This window comes from Stegodyphus dumicola, chromosome 10 (genome assembly GCF_044657685.1).
Source record: "Stegodyphus dumicola isolate Sdum_Otavi_A_Nest chromosome 10, ASM4465768v1".
Taxonomy (NCBI): Eukaryota; Metazoa; Arthropoda; class Arachnida; order Araneae; family Eresidae; genus Stegodyphus; species Stegodyphus dumicola.
In genome coordinates this window covers 105,969,418-105,992,656 of record NC_140777.1, presented here as the reverse complement: position 1 = coordinate 105,992,656, position 23,239 = coordinate 105,969,418, and the positions used below count along the sequence as shown (strand labels likewise).

Genomic DNA, 23,239 nt, shown 5'->3' with positions numbered 1-23,239 from the left:
TTCCCGCAAGATAAAATTGTTTAGTTTGTCTTTCAGGTAATGCCTCAAACGTTTTGCTTTGGATTACACAGAAGTTTCTGCAAAATGCCATAGATGACAGATTTTACCACTGTCTTAAAACGTCATTAATAATTGCCACATTTTGCTATTTCTGTAAAACATCATTATTAATAAATTCAAGCTGTTATCCTATCTTGGCATTTGCATTGCTTCAGTATTTTTATAATTCTTTTATATATACTTAAATAAAAGGTGATTTCGGAGTTCATGACCGTCTGTTTCTGAACTAAAATTAGCCAGCTTCAGCATTATCATCTTTCTGCACAATCTGAAATTTTATCATATACATATATATGTGTGTGTGTGTAAGATAAAAAATATGAAATCAAACTTCTAAATTTAATTGGCTATAACCTCTTTTATTTACTTTGGGGACTTCCTCTCTCTCTGTCTTAGAAATAGCGCTATAAGTCTAAACTACGTCTCTGAATTACTACATCCTTTTTTCGCTTACGCTTTCCTCCTGTCAAGACGTTCCTCATCCCCGCTACTACTTACTTTCTTAAGATAAAATAGTACTTTAAAACGCGTGTATATGGCTCAACTGTGATTGAAAAATGTCTTATCTACAGAATGATGATCTGATGTGAATTATCCTGCAATTGAAATTACGTTTCGAAACGGCCATAGCTGAAAGTTTTTGGTTTATGCATTCAGCCTTCCAACTACGCAATAAAGTGTCTTCGAAGGCCAGAAATTAAAGTACCGGATTCCTTCGTCTACGCATTAAAACAGGACATATATATATATATATTGCGTTTTTAATTTAACAAACATTTCATTGTATTAGAATTTGTAATTTTGGTCGAAATTTTAAAAGAAGAGTAAGCTTAAAATCAATTAAATACTCTTGATTCTTATTAGATTACCTCAATAATGTTTATTAGATGTTTATTAGTATGTTATTGTTTATTACTATGTTTATTAGATTACCTCAATAAATGAATGTTGGAAATTAGGTTTTATTTTTTATTAAATTTTTGTATATGTATTTTCTTCGCTTACTATTTATGTGCTTGTGATAATTAAGAAATTCATAATAAATAGGAACAAAAAGTTTCATCGTATGCTATTTAACGAAAAGCTTACTTAAGCGTACTTAGCTTATTATCGTATACTATATTATTTAAATTATTTCTGTACATTAACAAAAGGAAGGTATTGAAAAAGTGCATGAAATAATCATTGTAATTTACCACTATTCAAAGATATAGAAACAAAAAATAAATACATTAACATATAATCGAAATAAAGGGGGCTAAGAAACATCAGAATTACTAGTAAATACTGCAATCCATAATTATTGCACTTTAAATTGCTTACTATTTAAAAAACACAAATATTTTTTTATTAATTGGAAATTTTAGTTCTGTTACCTTCCTTCTGCTATTTATACTTTCAAACACTACTAGTTCATGTTTCTTCTTAAATAGTGCTGTCATATATGTTGTTTGTTAGGTTATTATTTCATTTTAGATATGAATATGTGAAATATTTTTGTATGAAGTATTTTTGATCATATTTATTAACTACTTTATACAGTCTTTAATTTGCATTTCTTGGAAATATAGAAGTTAATGGTTAAACTTTCTACTGTAAAACGTGAATAAATTTGAGTTCAGGTAAATTACTGATTATGTTACCTTAAGCACCGCTTCCTAATTTATCATGACAGAGACAATTTTCAATGTCTCTAAGATTTACCGGAAATGAATGTGATATGCTATTATCAGAAATGCTCTTTTTTTGCCCACATATATATCTTTACTTTTATTTATGTCTAATTGAGTTTTATTTACTTAAACCGTACTATTAATGTTATATAGTTATAATAAACACTTTCATAATTACTCTCACTTAAGGAAAAAATGATGAAATGTTAAACAATCGTATCTTAGAATTTAAGTTATTTAAAAAATATAGTTTAAAGTACTGAAAATAATTAAAGCTATTATTAATTATGCATATTTAGTGTAAAGAGAAAAAATTGTATTATCTTCTGGTTTTCAGGAAATGATAAAATATTCAAACTTTAGAAAAATACAAAAAATACAAAATTTTAAAAAAGAAGAAAAGTATATTAATTATTAAGCTTATTTTTCTGCACAAATCAATATGTTACAAAACTACATAATAACGACATTTTCACAACTGTTGCAAAAAGGTGGAATTTTGCGAACATTTAGGCGTCGTTAAGACGTCGTGATATGATGCTTTCACAACCAAAATATCACCTGCGAAAGGCGCAATAACGACGACTATGCGACAAAAACCTCATCTGCAAAGACGTAATAAAGACGATGTCTTTGCAACGGTTGCAAAACAGTGGAGTTTCGCGAACAGGGCGTCTTAAAGACGACATATTGCAACTTTTTTGCAACGCACTCGCGAACAGTTAGCGCAACGTCGTTACAACGTTGCCGTGCTACTTGGAAATAGCCGCTGCTTAGAGTAAGATTAAAATCCTACGGTAGATTTGGTTAAGTTCAGATTTTTGTAGCCTCTATTAGAAGTGATTATATATTTCACTTACTATAAAGTAATTATATTAGTGGTAAAATATCATCGAAGAATTTAAGCAATAGTATCACTTAACGCTTAAGTACTTTGTATTAGAGCTAGCTAGAATGTGAATAAGATAGATATGTGTTACAACCTATACAGAGAATTTTTCGTATACCTCATCAGTTTCGTAACTGGCATCAATAGAACTTCTCCAATAAATGCCTAGAGTGGCACTATTTATGGTTCTTATAAAAGTTCAGGTTACGCATTAGTGTTTGCTTTCCGTACCAATCTGAATAGACACTTATCTCTGTCTTTGATTAGCAACTCGAAAATCAGTAGAAGCGCAATGCTTTACCGAGCGATAAGTGGCAGCAGTGTGAACTTGGAACTTGCTCTTGATTTGTTTGATTCAGCTTGATTGCTGCAGATGAGATTTTAAATAGATTCTAGATTAGATTAATTAATTTGGTATTCTAATAAGTTCATTTTAACCCATATTAAACAATGATTTAGCTAGAAATATCACTGAACCACATGTCTAAATAATTTAGACGTGACATTTAGAGTCACTGTAGAATTTTGTTAGATACTCCACGCCCTATAAATCTATTGTATACTTCCTAAAATGTAATTATTACCAATTCGGTATAAAATAATATTCATGTTGTGTTATAAAACTAGTCTGCAGCTCACAGAAATTATGCGTTAAGTCTTCTTTTCCTCAATGAATTTTCATATTTGCTTAAAATCGTATTTCTTATAACATAGTATAAACTTCAAAATTTTAGATTGAATATGAACACCGTAATGATGCTGTAAATGCACGGAAAGATATTTTTTCAATCAGCGATTCCTTTGAAGTAATTACACCCTTCAAATCAACTTGTATTTAATAGGATCGTGAAACTTACTACTTAATAACATGCATCTCACAACTTATCATTGAGTCTAAGGTACTCTGCACCAAATATTAAACTCCATACCTGCCAGGAAACGTGTTAAGTAATAGAATAGAAAACTATCCTACCTTTATGACGTTATTAGTGGACTTTTGATAAACTGAGCAGTCACCCTATTTCATTTAAAATTCCTTTATACTCGGTCTGACGCCTGTGTTCATACTTCTTTTTTCACATTTAAATCTGAGAACAAATAATAAATTTGAGCAAAAATTATTTTACTCTCTGTTATTAGTTATTTAAACAGTTACGTTTTAGTCTGCAAACTTTGCTATGCACGCCTACCATCTTAGTAGCTCACTAGCATTTATTAAGACTTAAGTTACGTCTAACCGAAATACGGAGATTCTCTATATGAACCCATGCTACTATAGAAATAGCAGAATATTTTTTTTACTACTGACAGAAGAGACTAGCGTGTGAGTAAAGTTTCTTGGGAGCTATTTGAGCCAATGAACTTAAAGAGTCAATTATATGATGGTTGATTTTGTACTAAAAATTCTAGTCTACTGCAAACCATGGTCTAGCTGCCTTTTCTTGTCGATCGAACATTGACTTCGTAAATTGCAAAGACATAGCCTGTTATTAAATTTAGTTTCGCAAGTCGCATAGCTTTGTTTTTTTTTCAAATATTTCGGCATTGTATTCTTAAAATCATATTTTCCAGTGAAAATGATAACTTGCTAACATAATTTTGGAAGCTCTTATGTGATCTATAGGTAGCAAAATAGCGACAGACTACTTAAGACCTGCACTCGGAATTAATGTAACAAACATTGCGTTAATACAGCACTAAAAGCAAGGTAATTTTACAACGCAAACAGTCTTCTTCATTGACTTGTTTTAGAAATACTTTAGTTTTCAGGTAATGAGGAATATAAGGGCATTTGTATTCAGTATTCTAACAGTGATCTTTCTTTTAGTTGCTTCAAATTTACCTGTTTTTCTAAAGACTATATATTAAACGCTAGTCATAATTCTTTTGCCTTATAATAAAATGTTGAAGGCGACTTTCAAGTAAAAATCGAAAAACTTTCCGTTGCACTGTGCTCAAGTTATAATTGATTATAATAGCATTTATTTTCGATAACCTAAATTCAGTGTTTGCTTTACTTGCGTTTACGTCTTAACTACTTCTCAATAGTGAAACTCAAAACCAGTTACAATTCTTTCAAACCAATTACAATTCCCAATAAGCGAAAATCGAGGGCTTATTTCAAATAAGTATCAAACAAAATTCCATTTACTACATATCTTATGTTTATAACGTGCATTAGTGATACTTTTAATACTTGTAATTTCTGAAATATTTGCTAAGAAGGCAGACAATCCCTATTCGCGAGATATGCGGCCCTGAGAGTTCTAAGAACTAAAGGTTTAGTGTACTATAAGAATATGCATTTAAGAAATGTGGTGCTAATTTGATTAGAATGTTTATACTGTACATCTTTCTGGATTCAAACATTTTTCAAATAAAGGAACATGAAAAAATTTGAAAAACATATGATGGAAATTTTAAATACTTTCTTCGAAAATCAATAACTCTGGAAGCTCTACAACTGAAAAAGTAATAAAAACAATAATTTTTCATAAATGAATAAAAACAAAACATATAACGCTCTAGTGCATCAAAAGCGTCCGAATGCAAAAACACAAAAGTCTCTTTGTTTGAAAAAATTGTAAAATGAAGTAATTCTATTAACAAAGCATGGTTCTCAAATGGAAATATTAAAATGCATATAAAGTAAAATATTTTTCCTTAATACTATAATAGCAGTCTCTATATTTGTCCTAAGAATGAGTTTTCAAATTTTTAGGTTCGTTAGTTTATGTAGAACAAAAGCGAATATGTGTACTCTAAAACACTGACAAAATTGAAGCTTATATCAGCTCGATTGCAGACCAAAAAAGCTCCCTTTATTTAAAAAAATCAGGTTTATATTGCCTCATCAAATAAACTGAGCCATTCTACTTGAAATCATTATCTACAATTTGCAATTGTTGCCATGAAATCTCATATGTATTGAAATTTAACATACTAAAGAGCATTTTTAATTTTTTATTCAGTAGCAATACAAAAGGGGACGGTTTAAAAGACTTCATGAACAACATAAAAACAGGATGAGTGTATATCCGTAATTAAACATTTAAATAAAAAGTAATTTTTTTTTATTCTAAAGTATGCCATGAAATCTCATATGTATTGAAATTTAACATACTAAAGAGCATTTTTAATTTTTTATTCAGTAGCAATACAAAAGGGGACAGTTTAAAAGACTTCATGAACAACATAAAAACAGGATGAGTGTATATCCGTAATTAAACATTTAAATAAAAAGTAATTTTTTTTTATTCTAAAGTATGCCATGAAATCTCATATGTATTGAAATTTAACATACTAAAGAGCATTTTTAATTTTTCATTCAGTAGCAATACAAAAGGGGACGGTTTAAAAGACTTCATGAACAACATAAAAACAGGATGAGTGTATATCCGTAATTAAACATTTAAATAAAAAGTAATTTTTTTTTATTCTAAAGTATGCCATGAAATCTCATATGTATTGAAATTTAACATACTAAAGAGCATTTTTAATTTTTTATTCAGTAGCAATACAAAAGGGGACAGTTTAAAAGACTTCATGAACAACATAAAAACAGGATGAGTGTATATCCGTAATTAAACATTTAAATAAAAAGTAATTTTTTTTATTCTAAAGTATACGTACATAAGAATGCTACTTTTAATCTGTTCTATGTTAATAAGTTGTTTCAGGAACATTTTCTTTATTTGGGATTTGATGTTATTTTTATTATTACATTATACATTATTCTATGTTAATAAGTTGTTTCAGGAACATTTTCTTTATTTGGGATTTGATGTTATTTTTATTATTACATTTTAAATTTATGTAAGGATTTTACATAAATTTAAAATGTAATAATAAAAATAACAATACATTTTATTTTTATATTTCACATATTTTCGAAGATATTTCTCCTACCTTCTTAGCGAGCCTTCGTGGTGTAGTTGTCTGCACGCTCAGCGCGTAATTGAGAGGTCCGTGTTTCGATTCTCGGCGAAAGCTTTGCTAATTTTTCATCTTGCCTGCTCCCAAAAAAAATACTTAATGTCTCTATGGTTTCAAGCATTCAAGAAGAAGTCACTTTCAAGAAGCCATTAGTTGTGAATTTGATCAGAAATATATTTATGTTTTTGGTTACATGAGTTACCTTTAAAGCAACGACCGAAAAATTCAAAAATTTGAGCAGTAGTAACTTTTTAAATAAAAATGTCTCATTTTCTCGGAACTTAAAATTATATGCTAAATAGTATTCAAATCACATATTTTCGAAATTAAAAATATGTACTCATGCTAATAATGTCTAGAATCTACAAAAAAGCCCAAAAATAATTACAACTAATCGCTCAAAATATAAATCATCTTGAGGTTCAAAAATGAACTTATAATGATAATACTAATGAACTTCTCTCTTCTTTTATAGCTTCTTTGTTATAATTTTTATTTATTTTCTTACTACCAAATAAAAAGGCAATACAATAATGTTAAGTTGTTTAAGGAAATTAATTTCTAAATTATGTTTAAAATAATTGCAACCTCAAAACTAAACACTTATAAAATTATAAGAAAACTAAAAGATAGTTTACTCCTGTGTTATCAAATATACAAAATGAAATTATTAAATGAAATTGAACAGAGTGAAAAATTATTTTACTTGAAAATCTGAATTATCAAGAACTTTTGTTAAATTACACTTAAACACCCAAGATTCTACATAGATATGTTCATAAATAGATTTAACGAAGCAATACAAAGAAGTTTTTAAAGAACAGTAGAGTCTTGAAGTGTTCTTTCCTGTATGAATCTTCCGCTACTTTTTTTTTTATCGGGAATAAAGCTTTGATAAAGTTATTTCTGTTACTTTCTTCATCTTGTTCCAGTTAGTTTTTAAAGATTTCAGGGTTAGTTTTCAGTTTGTATCTAGAAAGCGTATGGGAGAATGTAAGAGGAAAGCAAAAATGCGATTGTATCAATATTCACAGAGATTTGCGAAGCTTCAGGAATGATAAGAGGGTTTTATGGGTATAAAATGGTATAAACGAATGGTGAAACCATTTTAAGTCTCAAAACACTAACAATTATAGGGTAATTTTATTAATCACTAGGTGTACCCGCCCGGCGTTGCCCGTGCATTTAGAAAATGCAGATAAGTGAATAGCGCAGGAATAGTAGTGTAGGACATGTAGACTGTCTCTCTCTCTTCCCCCCCCACAAGCTACAAAAAAGAAATGAATTGTAATTAATCGATTTAATGTATCGTCAAAACAGCAAACTAACGCTAGAATAAAGAAATCAATTGTTACAATCGAACGTTATTTGAAAACAAATAATAATATCAGTGAGTCAAAAAAACCGTGATTAATTAATTATAAATAATTTTTTTTAAATTTTTCTAATTCAAAAATCGAAAATCGGGCTTCGAGGTCTGGTGGCCAGCCCCTTTGTGCTTCCGTATAAAAAATTCCAGGTCCCTGCGTGCGATAGATTTGGCTGGAGAGCTCGGTCAGACAGACAGACAGACACATTACACTTGCTTTTATTATTATAGATTTTCGTTTAAAAATTAATTTTTTAACACTGTGTGTTCATGCCAAAACTAATAAATGTTATTTATTTGCAGTGTGGTATTTTTATGTATAATAGTTTCTTCGAATAACTGTTTTCTCGCATTCAACATTTTTGCTTTCCCCCCTTGAAAAACAGTAGATTATCAAGTTTCCGCTGTAAAGCATATTTAACAATACACATAAAATGTTGTAAGCCCTAAATGAGGTAAATTCGTGCAAGTCTGTCTATAGCAAAGATGAGCCACCGAACAACGCAAAAAAAAATTATTCTTTCGAAGTTTTAAAGGTATCTTAATAAGAAAGATCGATTCAAAGAAGAAAAGAAAATCTTAGTTGATGCTAAAAACCTAATTCATTTTTACTTTTATTTTTGAAGAAGGTTTTTATATCCACGAGTACTTAAAAATCTGGAACTGAAAACGTTGTACTTCTTTCTGAAAAGATAAAGTGAACAATCTTCTTCGTCTGTTTTTAATTCTCAACCTGCAGAAAAGTAAACATTCTTTAATAAATTTAAAGGAGGCACTTTCCAGAATGCTTCAGAATGGGGTGATTAAACGGCTTCTATAAAAGTTTCTTTTCGCTTTCTCACCTTGCCTTCTATAAAGGAATGAATCTGATTAGTTATTTTAAAGACGATGCGCACGTACTTAGGGAAGGCACTGTGCTTTCAAAATAGAATTATATCCACTTCTTTCTAGATTCTTTATCTCAAAAGTATTTCTTAAGCAATCTTGGTAATAAATGACACACCTTTGTTGAAATATTTTAAGAAGAAATAAATAGTAATCCATTTCTTTATTAGGAAGGAAAATTTATGTAGCGCATGGAATCAAAATTTTATTTATCTAAAGTGTTCTACGAAGGATAAAGAGTGAAATATTTTTTATCAGAAAGGTATAAAATTCATTAAAATTGTTATCTTCTTTTCATAATCTCAAATACTAAATACGAATTCTGCTTCTACTTGTGTATATTATTTCTATTATTCTAAAATACTGATTCTTTTTTTCAGTATTTCTATGCTGAAGGTCTACCCAAAGATTATCTTCTCGCTATAAGTGGATGCATGCTGGTAAGTTTCTCTTTTATTCATATTGACCCGTCGTGGTTAGTATGGTTATATATGGCGTCGTGGTTGTGTATGAATACATTTCTAATTATGTTCATAGAGCTCCTCTGTTTTTTTAAAGTGTCTCTGCTGTACGCTTTCTGATTTTTAGTATAGCTGGAAAATCTCATTGTAATCTTTCGTTCTTTTAACAGATTGTAATAGCTCATATTTCTATTTTACCCATATAAAACAAGAAGTTTAGCACAGGCTAAGTCATCTTTTTAAATCTTTGTACTTCTGCTATTTAAAACTCCAAACGTCCTTTTAATGGGGGCCATTGATTGCAGAGTATAATTTCTCTCTTTTTTTTTTTTTTTTTCTTAATACGATTTCATAGATATTAGTTTGAATCACGCAACCTTCATTCTTTAATATACTATTACATTTAATGCGTCGTTTGACGTTCACCATAACTTATCAAATATCAGTCTATTATTCTTAAAATTTGAATTTCAAATTCGCGGCTGAAAGATAGTGACTTCAGTACTTAAAAGGTTAAGCAGAAAAATGAGAACAGTTAGCAATAAAATGTCTAAATAGTTTTCGAGATGTTATAAATAAACTATTAATATGCTAACAGAAAACAAAAGTTGGATACTTATAAATGTAAACTTTTATTAATCTATAACTATTCATAATAAATATGCAATGTGTAAGAATATGAGCTGATCACTTTACTTAATATATTATTTTAAACCAAGACATATCCATTGTTGGGCGCAGTATTTAAGTATTAATTCCGAATTCTGTAAGATTTATCTCTTCGATAGGAAAGTAAAGAAGAAAGCTATTGCAAATAAAATGAGAATTGTTATATATGCTCATGTTAGAGGAATTTGTATATTTCTTTACAAAAGATTCAGAAGTCTTTCATTTCCTTCTGTTTTCCTCCATGTTTAACTTATCTTAAACAAATCGTTATCGTTCGTTCCTTTAATTATTATTTTTAGAAAAATTCGAAACAAACATACAAGTTTTATTAAATTAAATTTTAAATTACTTAACATTTGTCCAAAAAATGTGGATTCTTTCCAGCGCTGCACTTTAAGTACTATTAGCTATTTGAATAATATTTTTGTAAAGAAGAGTTAAATTTAACTGCTTAAGAGGCAATATAAAAATTTCTGTACTGATTAAAAGCTTCAACTTAAATTCAGTAATCAACTTTTAAATTTTTCTTAGGCTTAATATAAATGTTTTCCATTTCAAAATATCCTCGTAATAAGTTTTCTAAATTTTGGATATTCCTCTCTTTTGTATGTAAGTTTCTACCACTCTATATCGAGACATTCTATCACACTATATCGAGACATTTTACTCAAAAACCAATTGATTTTTATCGGTCTGGGATTGAAATCGGCATACTAGATGGCAAAAGTTGCTGATAACGAGGGTGATTATATTATTAATTAAAAATAAAAACTTGTTACAAATTTATTCGTTTGAATTTAATGTAAGAAAGCGACATTACTTTCCGATCCCCCTATTAGTTAGTTATTAAAAGTCGTAATTTTATTTACCCTTCTTGTGAAAACATATTAATCGTTTTACTTGAGAAAATATAGTATAAGAAATATTGGAAAAAAAGGTTAATTGTGTATGAGGTCACACTCGTGTAATAAGATGCATCACTCACAAATGCTTATAAAAATAAATCACAAGTATACCGCACCAGGAAACTCATATTTGAATATTTTAAAATTTTGATGTTTTCGAAGCTGCTTTATTTTTCACCTCGATGTTATGGAAGTCGATGCTTCAGAATTGGGAAGTTTCATAACTCTTTATTGATTATCACAAGGTTTTATACACCCAATGCTTTAAAACTGCTGTGTTTAAGCCTTGTTTCCCTTTTCTGTCTCAATGCTCTGCATTATATTGTTTCCCTTCGAGTAGAGGTTTCTTCGCAATGTTCTCGCCCGCGGCATATGTTATGAAAGCTGGCGTTCAATACATGAAACCGAGATTTCCCAACAAAATTAGTGATTTTTTTATGAATGCTTTATCAGCGAATAAAAATTATTTCATGTAATTTCCTTTCCAAATCCGCAAATTACTCTACTTCTGAACTATTGAAGCTAGCAGACAATTTCGCATAACTTCAACCGATGCGATCTGATGGCAATTATTCTAAAATTTTACTAAGTGTTAAATTTAAGTTAAACTCTGTTCAGCCCTTCTTGCCTCATATTTCTTCCTAGCATGACTTCGTGGTGGGGTGGTCTGCACGTTGGGCGCATATTCCAGAGGTCCGTGATTCGATTCCCGGCGAGGGCGTTGCTAATTTTTCATCTTTCCTGCTTCCAAAAAAATACCTAATGTCTCTACAACGTTAAGTATGATAACTCGTCAACCAGTTAAGATAATTCGATCGCAAACAGAAGTTACAGTTTTACTTGATGTACCGTATATTCCGGCGTATAACGCTCACCGGTGTATAACGCACAACTATAATGTCAGACTATATTTATTAATTTTAGGTATATTCTCTGTATAACGCGCACCCAAAATACATGTGTGATGCTCTTATCTTTCGAAGTCATTCATTGTAAAATTTTTCCCAGGTGTCCGAGCAACGGTATCTTGAATTGACAGGCGATAAAAACAACGATACACGTGTTTAAGGAAATGCTTGAGAGAGTAAATAATTCTGCACAGAGAATGGGTTTTATTCAATGCAGGTGTGTACAAGAATGTTATTCTAGGCTTTCGAGAAAAGAGGGACAGAATTTGGACTTAGACTGCCGTTCCGACTCGAATGAATTCGAGGAATTATGAGTCAGATGTTTTCTCTTTTTTCTTTTTTTCTTGTAGTTATTTGAAGCCGGGATTTTGATGTGAAACTCGAAGGCTTTAGTAAATCGCATTTGCTTTAACTGAAATACAGTTTATTTAGGGTTCCTTTTCGTAGCCGATAGGGCTCTTGCCGAACGAAACAACACAGTGCTGGTTTCAAATGCAGAATCATTCAGTTTGCGAAGGAAAGTGGAAATCGTACTGCACCAAGGATATTTGGTGTTAGCGAAAGTTGGAATGGATGATGTTATTTATTTATGGATCAGAGTAGAAATAATGGCGAAGATGAAGCAGAATTCGCTGATGTGTTTGAAGATATAACATATGATGAAGACGAATATGACGAGCGTTTCATGTTATCCGATAATGAAAATTTTAAATTTCATAATGTATATCATTTCTTTTAAATTTACAGCATTTAGGTACACGTAAAAAATCTAATTTTTGTATGATGATTTTTCCCTATTTTTTAGTCTATCCTTTTTATACCCGGCGCATGACGCACATCGGTAAATTTCAATCTTATTTTTTGTATTAAAAGTGAGTGTTATACGACGGAATATACGGAAGTTTTGCTTGCAGTATTTAAATAATTTTCTTCTTGAGTGTTATCCAGTAAGTGGATGAAATTCAACTTAATTATAGCTTCATCCCTATGACTCGCATGGCTTTTTGGATCGACAAAACTTCTCTTAAAGAGCATTTAAGACTATTTATTTTAGTATCTGTTTTCTAAACTTCCGTTCCTTAAACTGACATTCGCATCATTCAATAAAATAAGAAAACAGAATATTTTACATATTGAGCTAATATATGACAAATTTTAATTAATTTTTAAATTAATATTTTGAGTTAATACATTGACAAAAAATCTTGTAATTAGGTAACGATGTCATGTCACTCATGGGGCTAAACAGAGTGTTACAAAATATCTGCTAAATACTAGTAAATTTTAATTTAAATTTACGATATTATACTGCATAATATTTCATGATGAGGTATAAATTTTATGACTCGTCAATTTCCAAACCAAAGAAATAGCTAGTGCTTTAAAATGGTACTTTATATTCCTTATGTCTATAAAATATTTTAAGTGTATTCGTTTTATTTATTTTTATGTTCAAGATTTCAGTGAAAAACATTACGCTTTTAACATTCTACAGCATGAAAAACAGAGCTAAGAACAAAAAGGATTTAAAGAGGGTCATTTTCATTTTGTAGGCATATTCGAGTATTTCAAAAAATTTTAGCGCTCTTGAAATATCTTAGGACGATTTCGCTGCTGTTCAGGAAACTTTCTATAAGAACATAAAAGCAATGCTGGACCCTTTTGAGAGTCTATAAAAGTTATTTCTTTCCTAAGTATAAACAGTAGCATATGTATACTTCGAATATTCTAAAACAGAATGGAAGTTTTTCTTTTTTTTTAATGCTTTTTTTAAAGCTGAAATGAAGTCACTTGAGCCCAGAAGCAACGTCATAGTATTTCGAAACTCAAAGCAGTACTCAGATGTACTCAGATGATGAGCATGTTTTTAAACATCTGAGAATGCATTTTAATAATTACCACTGATGATAACACAAAAATCGATTGATCTAATAAATTGGTTTGGATACTGTTACACACAAATTGCATGCCACAAGCTTTTAAATCGTAACTTCATATTAAGGATAGAATTTTATTGTTTAGTTTTAATATCAAAGTGCTTTGTTTTTTTTAATTGGCTATATTTTAATAAGTAAGTTAATTTCTATTCAATGCGTGAAAGCAAATTGAAACATTTTTTACACCGTCTTTAACAATTTTTCAATATTATTAAAGTATTTCACATGAGTTTTTCACACAAAAGTTATTTAAATCTTCAACAAAAGCTCGAGATAATGAACGTTATATAAATACATATGCATTCTTCTCCAGCGCATCTGATCATTTCTGTGATGATGCATATACTGGACTTTTCAGTACTGCAGGATTCGTTAAACAACACACGCCTACGTAAAGGCGTAAGCTATGCAGGATCAACGTTTAATCCACTAAGTTTTTAAGCTACTTACACCTACGTGCATACGTAAGCTATGCAACATGAGTGAGCTATATAGTATCGGACAGGCCATCATGATATGCTAATGTGCAGAGAACATGAGAAATAAAAGAACAGCGTGTTAGTGGTGCAAAGTATATATATTTCACAGATATTCACAATTGTACGCATGCGATACAATACACGCCTGACATCACCAGCGCTAGGAATTACAAAGATTTTGGAAACCTTCATATGGCTATGACAGGTATGAACATACGTAGGACAAGAACCTTAATATTATTAACGGCATGTCTTACACTAGACCTTTCAAATGATTTAGAAAAATTAATAAAGACAGTATTGGTTCGATAACCCTGAACTGGAATAACTTAATCCACTAATGTCCAAATGTCACAATTAAGGAACCTGTCACTGAAATAGGTGGATGGACAGCAAAGGGGCTGGAACAACATTTAATAAAATTGTTGTTCATAGAAAAATTCTAGCAAGATTTCCCTAGGAAATATCTTTCATCTCTGTCGCTCCAGAGAACAAGCATGTGGTATAGGCATATTAAGTAGTCCCCGACAATGGCGGACTTAAACATATGGCAACAAAGGGTGCTAGATTGCAATAATCATTTAGCATGGAGGTTCTTCTTTACCCAGATGACGGTCGGTTTCTTCCAGTGACGTTCTTCCAGTTGACAGTCAGTCAGGACTTCAAGAAACAAATCAAATAATAAATGTACCAATCATATTTTTCATTTGCTTAAAGATCTAATGTTAGGGTGTTGCTCTCCCGACAACAATGAAGTAGTGCCTTGAGGAGAATAATAAATCCATTTATCAGATTTAGTATGGATTTCCTATCACTACGAAAGGTGCATTTAAATATCAAATTGCACGATTTTAGGAGAACTAACGAACAAAGCTATCGTCCTGATTGCTGTAAGATTATTCATAATTTGTCTAAAAATATTATTATCTGCTCTATAACTATTTATAATGCCGTCAAATTATTTTATATTTGTCACCTTATAGTATTCAACTCCAGAACTATAAGTTCGATACAAGAAATAGCAAACAAACTGATAACTTTATTGTGAATATTATGAAACAGTAGGCAAATGTCGTTGCTCAGTTTCATCTAGCTGCTTATTAACATCAAATGAGGTTGTACAGCTAATATCGTATTGTGATAAACATGTATGATGATGAAGTGAGAACTGTTTTCAATGCTGAGATTTACTGCAGTTCTATCATCATTTCGAAGCCTACGATGCAAGGTTACAAAAATCATTTTATGATTTGAAAACGCTATATTTTTAAAAACAGCAGAAGTGCAATAATAATTGAAACATGAAAAGAAATATAAATTATGCAGTCTCGCTCACACAGTGCAAAAGCTCTGCATATGCCCCACTGGATTACCGGCTGCCATAGCCTTCAGTATAGGCTATGGCCTATAAATCGGGAAGAATGCTTGTGTGTGTCTTTGAAATATAAAGACACTTAACGTGCTTATGATCTAAAAGGTCTTCTCGAAAGGTTGGTAAAAGGAGAAAAAGGATATGAGGTTCTCGGGTCGGTCCTGGGGGATTGTGTTTCAAATCTGTAATGGAGTTCGATATATTCATACTGCCACCTATAAAGTAACCAAGATTTAAGCAAAAAAAAAAAAAAAAAAAAAAAAAAAAAAAAAAAAAACGCCGTATGGCTTTAGATTGGGGGACCATACTACACAAGATATGGAGACAAATCGACTACATCTTAAATGATTGTCGTGTAACCAACGGAATACTCATAGATTATTTATAGTCTGTAAGGCATAATTTGGGAATTCCTGGTTTTTTATATGTATCGACTATTTTTGTACGAGCAACGCTTTTAAAATGCAGCATTTTGAAATCCAGTAATTATACATAGCTGTCCCACATTTGTAGCGTTTTCGTTGTTATGCAATCAGCTTTTTCTCTCTATTCGCAAATGAAGCCCTTTTATCAAATAACAGAGCATGGTACTGCAAGGAAAGAGATGATATCTACTGGCATCGATGATATTATGCAAATATCTGAATAAATAATAATATTTGCAATAAATTTATAATGAAGTAAGACGTAATTGTTAACACCATATTTTCTTCCGATTGAAGGTTAGCATTTTCTAACTCGTTGTACTACTGAAGCTTTCTTTCGGCTTTAAACATTCTTCTTATTGAGGAGCTTTTGGGCGAAAACGAGGCGAAAGCAAAAGGCCTGCCTTATCAATGATTTAATTTTGACAGTGCTGTCTGAAAGTCTTTCTACCAAATCTCAGGCTCGCAAAATCGGGAATCCTTTATATATATCGAGTTCTAAATATTTTTCATTACGAAAAAGATTCAGTTCAGAATTTTAGATGGGCTGTCTCATTTCACAGAGTAAGGAAACCCAATTTATGATACTTTTCAAGTGTCATTCTGGTATTTGAGAGATCAGATTGGAAAGAGCTTTATATTGTGATAAGAACCGAAAGTCATGTTCACCTGTCGAATGGTGGTTGACTGAATAAAAAGGCGAATGATGCAATTGCATCAAAAGTGCATCTAATACTTTAAAGCATATTAAGAAAAATTCTTTGGAGCTATTCAAAGCCTGAATCAGCCCTACAAATGTGTCTCTAAAGGAAGGGAAGTGTTTTGGACAAGATGTATCATAAAAATTATATTCGTGTTAACGCATTAGTTGGATAATTTTTTTAAGTTTCCTTCTTATGCATTCTGAGAAACTGATGTCTAATTTATTATTAGGAATTTTTAATATAAATACTTATATTTAAATACTCTTGCAAATAAAGGTACACTTTTCAAGAATTACAAAACTAGAACAAAAAAGCAACAATAATTATAAATAAAAGTTTGATTTAAAAGCTATCATAAAAATATATATATAGCTTGTATAAGTTTTTATTGCTCGTTATAATTTACAAAACAATTCGAAAAACAGAGCTATATTTTAACTGGAATATATACATCTGCGCATACATTCTGATTTTACTTATGGCGAAGCAATTGTTTCTGAAAAATTGGTATAATGCCAGTAAGTGATAAAGAAAGCATCATTCCTCATATTTATTTTTATATTTATTTTATTTGTTTTTAAGTCCACAGCTAGATTAGTAATTGAAATAAGTAACTTTCTTAACGCTGTTAAATCGTTTAAGCATTAGTAATTGAAATAAGTAGTTAAGTATATATAGCAAAAATTTAAAATGATAAAATAAAAGTACTATAATATCTTATCTACAAGAGAAGAAATTTTAGATTATTTGCTAGTCATTGCATTTCATCAGACCATTTTGCCAAATTCAGGCCGTGCATGATATTTAAGTTTAAATTAAATTTAACATTAACAGGAAAAATTTTGTGTTGTTAAAATGAATTACGCTTCTAAATCTCAGTTCTCTCTGAGATTTTAGGAGAAATCACACACGATTTGCATCACATGTTTATTATCAGAAATGCTTTTTAAGGTATTTCAGATTCATTGAATGAAAAATTCATCTTCATAACTCTGAACATGAAATAGAAATACACATCTGAAAATTCATCCGTTATTTTCATCACCCTTATTTATGAAATACTTTTAATTTATTTCTTAGTAGAATTTAAATTTTACCAAATTTATAAAAAAATTAAAAGATTTTCGAGCAGTTACTTTACTTTAAACAACGTTAAGGAGTGTTTCAGTTTTTATTGAATTTATTTATTTATTTTATTTATGCTTTGAGTCTAAGTAACTAATAGATACAGCTTCAGTTTAGGTTCCTTATAAATATTCCCAAACTTGATTCAAATTGCATTTCTTTCGCTTATAATATCGTTATCTAAAATGTGTTTACTTTAATGCTTTAACTGAGTTATAAATTGTGCATTTAAGAGTCAGAAGTGAGACAATATCTTTAATTTCAGCATGTAGTTACACAGAGTAACAGGTTAAGTGCAGATCATATCAGCTTGTTAATTTCATTTACCAAAAATACATTTAGCTTCAATCAGATAAACACACTTCTCAATAGCATTTCTCGGAGAAATAACAAATAAGACATAGTAATCCTCCAATAATATCACCCTGAGTTACAATAATATTCACTTTAAAAATTTATACTTTCAGCTGCAAAGTTTTTCACTTTTCCTCATATACTCAGATAATTCAGATAATTGTTTTTCTTCTGGAGACTGGTTAACTATTTAAAGCAAAATACTTGAAGTATATTTAAAGGAAGAGAAACTTTCCTGAATCAATTTCTGGGGGTCACTGGCTGATATCTATGTTATGTATAGGGAACAATCTATAAAAAAAACGGAAAATACTACCTATTTAATCAACTTCTCTGCAGAGATTTGAGCTATGTCAAACTAGCATTTTATTGCTTTATCATCTGGAACGGAAGTGCATGTTTGAAGAAAGGAAGCGTATGAAAGATTAATTAAATCATTAATTTAATGTTAAAAATTAATGCAAAACCGTAACATTTGGGCCAAAATGTCACTTAGACTAATGTATTAAATAGCAGTTTTGCAACAAGGAAATGAGGTTTCAGGCTATTTACTCCGTACATAAGCATCAATAAAGTGCAATGAAAATAAAATTCATATTATCAAACTAGTTTCCTTCATGAGACCAGCCTACATTGCTAACGCTCCGTAACCATGTGACGAGTTGTTTGCAATGCCTGGGCATCACCTTACGTATCGACGACTGATAATCTCTTTTAGATGTCTAAGGATGCAAGACACGGCGCATGATGTATCTGGAAGTAGCTCGAACTGCACCTCTCTGGCATATGAAATGAGCTATGTGACCGTTACTGTCCGTTGTTGAGATTCCGATCGTGATACTTGATGCCATTTCCAGGATCGGATTTAGGATGGTGTATTTTCTCAGATGTTTATTTATATACAAGAAAGTGTATGTAATGTATAGTTTTAGAGCATGATGTTGATACTACAGTAGCTTCCCTGTCATTCTATCTATTTCAAAATAGAGATTATTCTTAATACAAAATATATATGCATATATAAGTGCTCTTTTATAAAAAAAAATATCATTTTTAAGCTGCTTGTGGTATGCAATCTAGATCAATGATCACCTCATTAGCTTTATTTACGATGCTGCATTTTCATATACTGGCACCCCTCATGATGGTAAAAAATAAAAGCTGAGAAATACTAAGATCTGGCATCTGAGTTTCGCAAATTGAGGAAACCACTGACGCGATATATATTTGCTACAAATTAAATGAAAAGGGAGTTTCGGAGTAATGCACCGCGGCGTTTTCTGAAGTGAGGTCAATAAACGAAACAAATTAGTCTCACAGCTTAAGATCTTGCACGCTTCTTATCATGAGGAAATTCGCCAGATTAGTGGAGCTACATTAACCCTTTTGGAATTTTATTCGCCAGTAAGAATAAAATGGTAACTTGAAAGAAACAGCAGAAAATTAATTAAGGCAACAAAGCTTTCACTTACCCATCTCCCCAAATAAAGAAGAAATATGTAGCTAATTAGAAGAAGCATGTTGTTTAGATTTAGAAAGCTGTGAATGAACTGTGCAATGGAATGAATAATCTGCTAGTTAAGTTACTAAACGCGAAATAAGCATCTCACGAATGGAACTGAGTTTGGGAAATGAATGAGTTTTACTAATATTAGTTTATTTTTATGATAATGATACTCAAAGGTCTTAGAAAGCAGCGTGCTCTTAGTGAAATTATTTCGAACGAGAGAATTTCATTTGCACTTATGTTTAAAGGAGATATTCAAACCCTCTAAACTTATCTCGCTTCACCAGGAATGGTACTTCTTTTGTGTGAGCATGATCATTCATTATAAATAATAATACCTCAGAACTGAAATGTGTTACGTAATTTCTGAAAACTATACAGCTTATTAACTATGATATTAATTTTTTAAAATTATAAAATAATAATCGACTATTACAATAAGCATGCACCAATAAACTCGACAAGAAATTCTTAATTATGGGGTAGGGAAATAATATTTGAAATTTGTAAACGACTTTTCGCTAAAACTCCACGTATTATCCAATGTAAATAAGATTATTCCCTTACTACATATAACAATATTCTTTCACAACATTTAGTCCATCAAAGTACTGGTTTAAAGTGCATTTTCACCTCTATGAAATATTTTAATTTCATTATATGTAAGTATTAAATATGTGCGTTTTTCCAACACCCAGTTATATGGCAAAGATGATTATTAAATCATTTTCCTAAATAGAATACAAAGGCTTCGTTGGTTTGATTCAAATATTTTTACTTACATATTTACAGCTCTTTTTATAATTCAAAAATTTACAGCTGTTTTGAAGTACTCATAGCTGCACAATTCACTCGCAATTTTTCATCTAAATTTTCTTCCACATGACTTCTTCAATTTGTCGTTATTTTTAAAATTCGCATAGAAGAAGTATAGAAGAAGCTCAGCATTGTATAGAATTATTTAATCTATTAATGTTTATTAGTTAAGCTACACAATCATCAAACTGTACGTCCCGAAATGTGAGCGGCAATGATTGATTATATGATTATATGCTATACGTTGCCTCTCCTCCCGTCTGATGCGATAGCGCATGATAGACAAATTCTGTTATCAACAGATTTTTTTTTCATCTATATTTCACTGCTTTTTCTAACTTTTTCTTCTACCATATTTTTATTTGCTTCATGGTCTGATAATAATTTTTATTACAGGCCTATATATGTGAGTTTCCAACAGGACAATCTCTTAAATTATAAACCAGTTTACAAACAATTTCTTTTATATATACTGATATACAATAGTTTTTATACTCATATATATAAGTCAAATTAAAAAATCGTTATCTAATCTAATTTGAAAAACAAAATTTATAAAATGCAAATGATGCCTTAATATCAAGAAATTTCCGTGTGAAGGTTTTAATTCCTTATACAGTGTTATATAGAAAAAGAAATAATTTAACTTTAAAATAAACTCATCTCTTTAAAACTGACTGCTTGGTGCCGCGACAAAAAAAAAAAAAAAAAAACTAACTACTAAACTCTGTACTCAGTAATCAAAACTTTTAAATCCTAAAAGACATCAAAGAAAGATATCCTCCCTGGTGTTTTGGTAGAATCACAATTAATTATGCACTTCCATAACAAAATCTTTAACAGGCTATCTCTCACTAAATTAAAACTAATTTATATCTCCAACCTGGAAACACATAAATTTCAGTACAAAATCTAGAGATAGCCTTAAACCTTTAACATTTCAAATACCACACAGATCTCTTCAAACACCGGGGAAAGATAAACTCACAATTAAGAAGTTTACTCAACATAATCAAAATAAATTCTGTAAACAGATCGTATAGTCACCAACACTAAATTTGATTTTTTTGATTTGATTTCTACTACCGCAATATAATTAGGTAATTACCCAGGTTCGGTTGATAAACCATGTTTCCGTAAGGATCACATGGGTGACCTACAGTAGACCACAATTAATACAAAAAAAAAAAAAAAAAAAACATACAATAATAAAGATAATAAACACATTTATTGACAATTTCCACACATTATAATTTAAGATAGCTGGCCAGACTACCCCTACAAAATCTTTTAAAGTTACTCATAGTTTTTTTTTTCATATCAATCTCATATTTAACATTAATCCATTAATACAAAAATCATAGTGAAACACGTCACAATTCTTAATCATTTAAACAGGAACTCAAGATGATTAAACTCATTTAAAAAGACTAATTTAGAATAAATCATATTGAACATAGCACTTAAACATTAAAACAAAGATTCACTTCCTCCAATTAGTTCAATTAACTTCTGACTATTAAACATTAAATAAAAAATTACTTTCTCAGCTAGAAATTTGGTAAAAATATTCAATTTTTATCTACTTAACATGACAACTCTTGCTTTAGTATTAAACATTTCCAAATTTAAAAGGATTATGCATCAAAATAAAACACCAATGAAAATTAAAAAGTCACTCACGAAATCGGCGTACCACCTTTGAGAGACTCAGGGAGCTGCCCCGATCTAAATTTCAAATCCCGAAACAATAACTGCCAAATCTTCATCGTTGTTTTCCGGAACCGGAGCCTTTTCATAGTTCCAGTTTAAAGTTTTCAAATTCCTCCGTTAAGCAGCACTTTCACTCAATCATCTTCCCGTTTTCGAAGTTTCACTGAAGATAAGAGAACGAGGTCGAAACTGGAGACAAAAGACCAAAGCAGACCTCAGGCGATGACGACTTTCCATATTTCCATCTTTTCTAAAGCAAAATAGATACTCCAGCACGAACGAGAAGTTCAGACTGTTCTACAAATGGGAAAAAGAAATCTCAGCGACGAAATTGAAAATAATAGGCCACAAGAATCGCCGCCGTCAAACATGTTGAGCACCCACACTGTCTCGGACCCTCCGTACCCAGAAATCTCGGAGATAAAAACTTAACTGTATACCGCGGTCGACCACCGAAGAACCGCCGCGTTTTTCCTCCGCACCATCTCAGCACCTCACTGACCGCGGCCGACCCCGTAGGGGCCGCCGTCCAAGTAGCAAACCCCTAAGGCTCCAAAAACCCTCTTAAAAGTCTTCTCTAAAAATCGCTTTTTTTTTTCAAGTCCAAAAAGATCCCCTGCCTTCCGTGCAACGGCTTAAGAAACCTCGGTTTACACTCTCCAAGAAACGCCTCAAAATTAATATTGGTTCAAACTACACTAAAAAAATTTAGCCAATCTTAAGGAAACTTGGACTCCCTTTCGCCAATTAAAAGAAAGGTAATAAATAGCTATTGAAATTCTCAGAAATTCAGAACTTTCTACAAGAAGACAGACCCTTTCTTTCCCACGCAACAGAAGAATGTTTCCAACCTATAACTCTGTCAAAAAATCGCTGCCCCTTAGAACTATTCGCCTTTGAACGAGAAAAACACATGTTTTCAACCCCTGCGAAAAAAGGGGGAAATGCAGCTGGACAGTGACCTCTAACCTCCAAGGAAGCCGAATCGTGTTGGTGTATTTAATTATGGCAAAGCACACTAGGGCTATCTGCCTAAGGGGAGGGATGCCTTC

The 23,239-nt window shown here is 31.0% G+C and overlaps 1 long non-coding RNA gene across 1 annotated transcript in view; it reads left to right on the top strand.

Moving 5' to 3' along the window:
- Positions 1 to 23,239, top strand: part of LOC118189778 (uncharacterized) — a 675,101-nt gene that overhangs the window by 476,464 nt on the left and 175,398 nt on the right. The window contains exon 3 of the long non-coding RNA XR_015043496.1: positions 9,193 to 9,252. This is a non-coding gene — a long non-coding RNA (uncharacterized LOC118189778). The remainder of the gene's footprint in view (positions 1 to 9,192; positions 9,253 to 23,239) is intronic.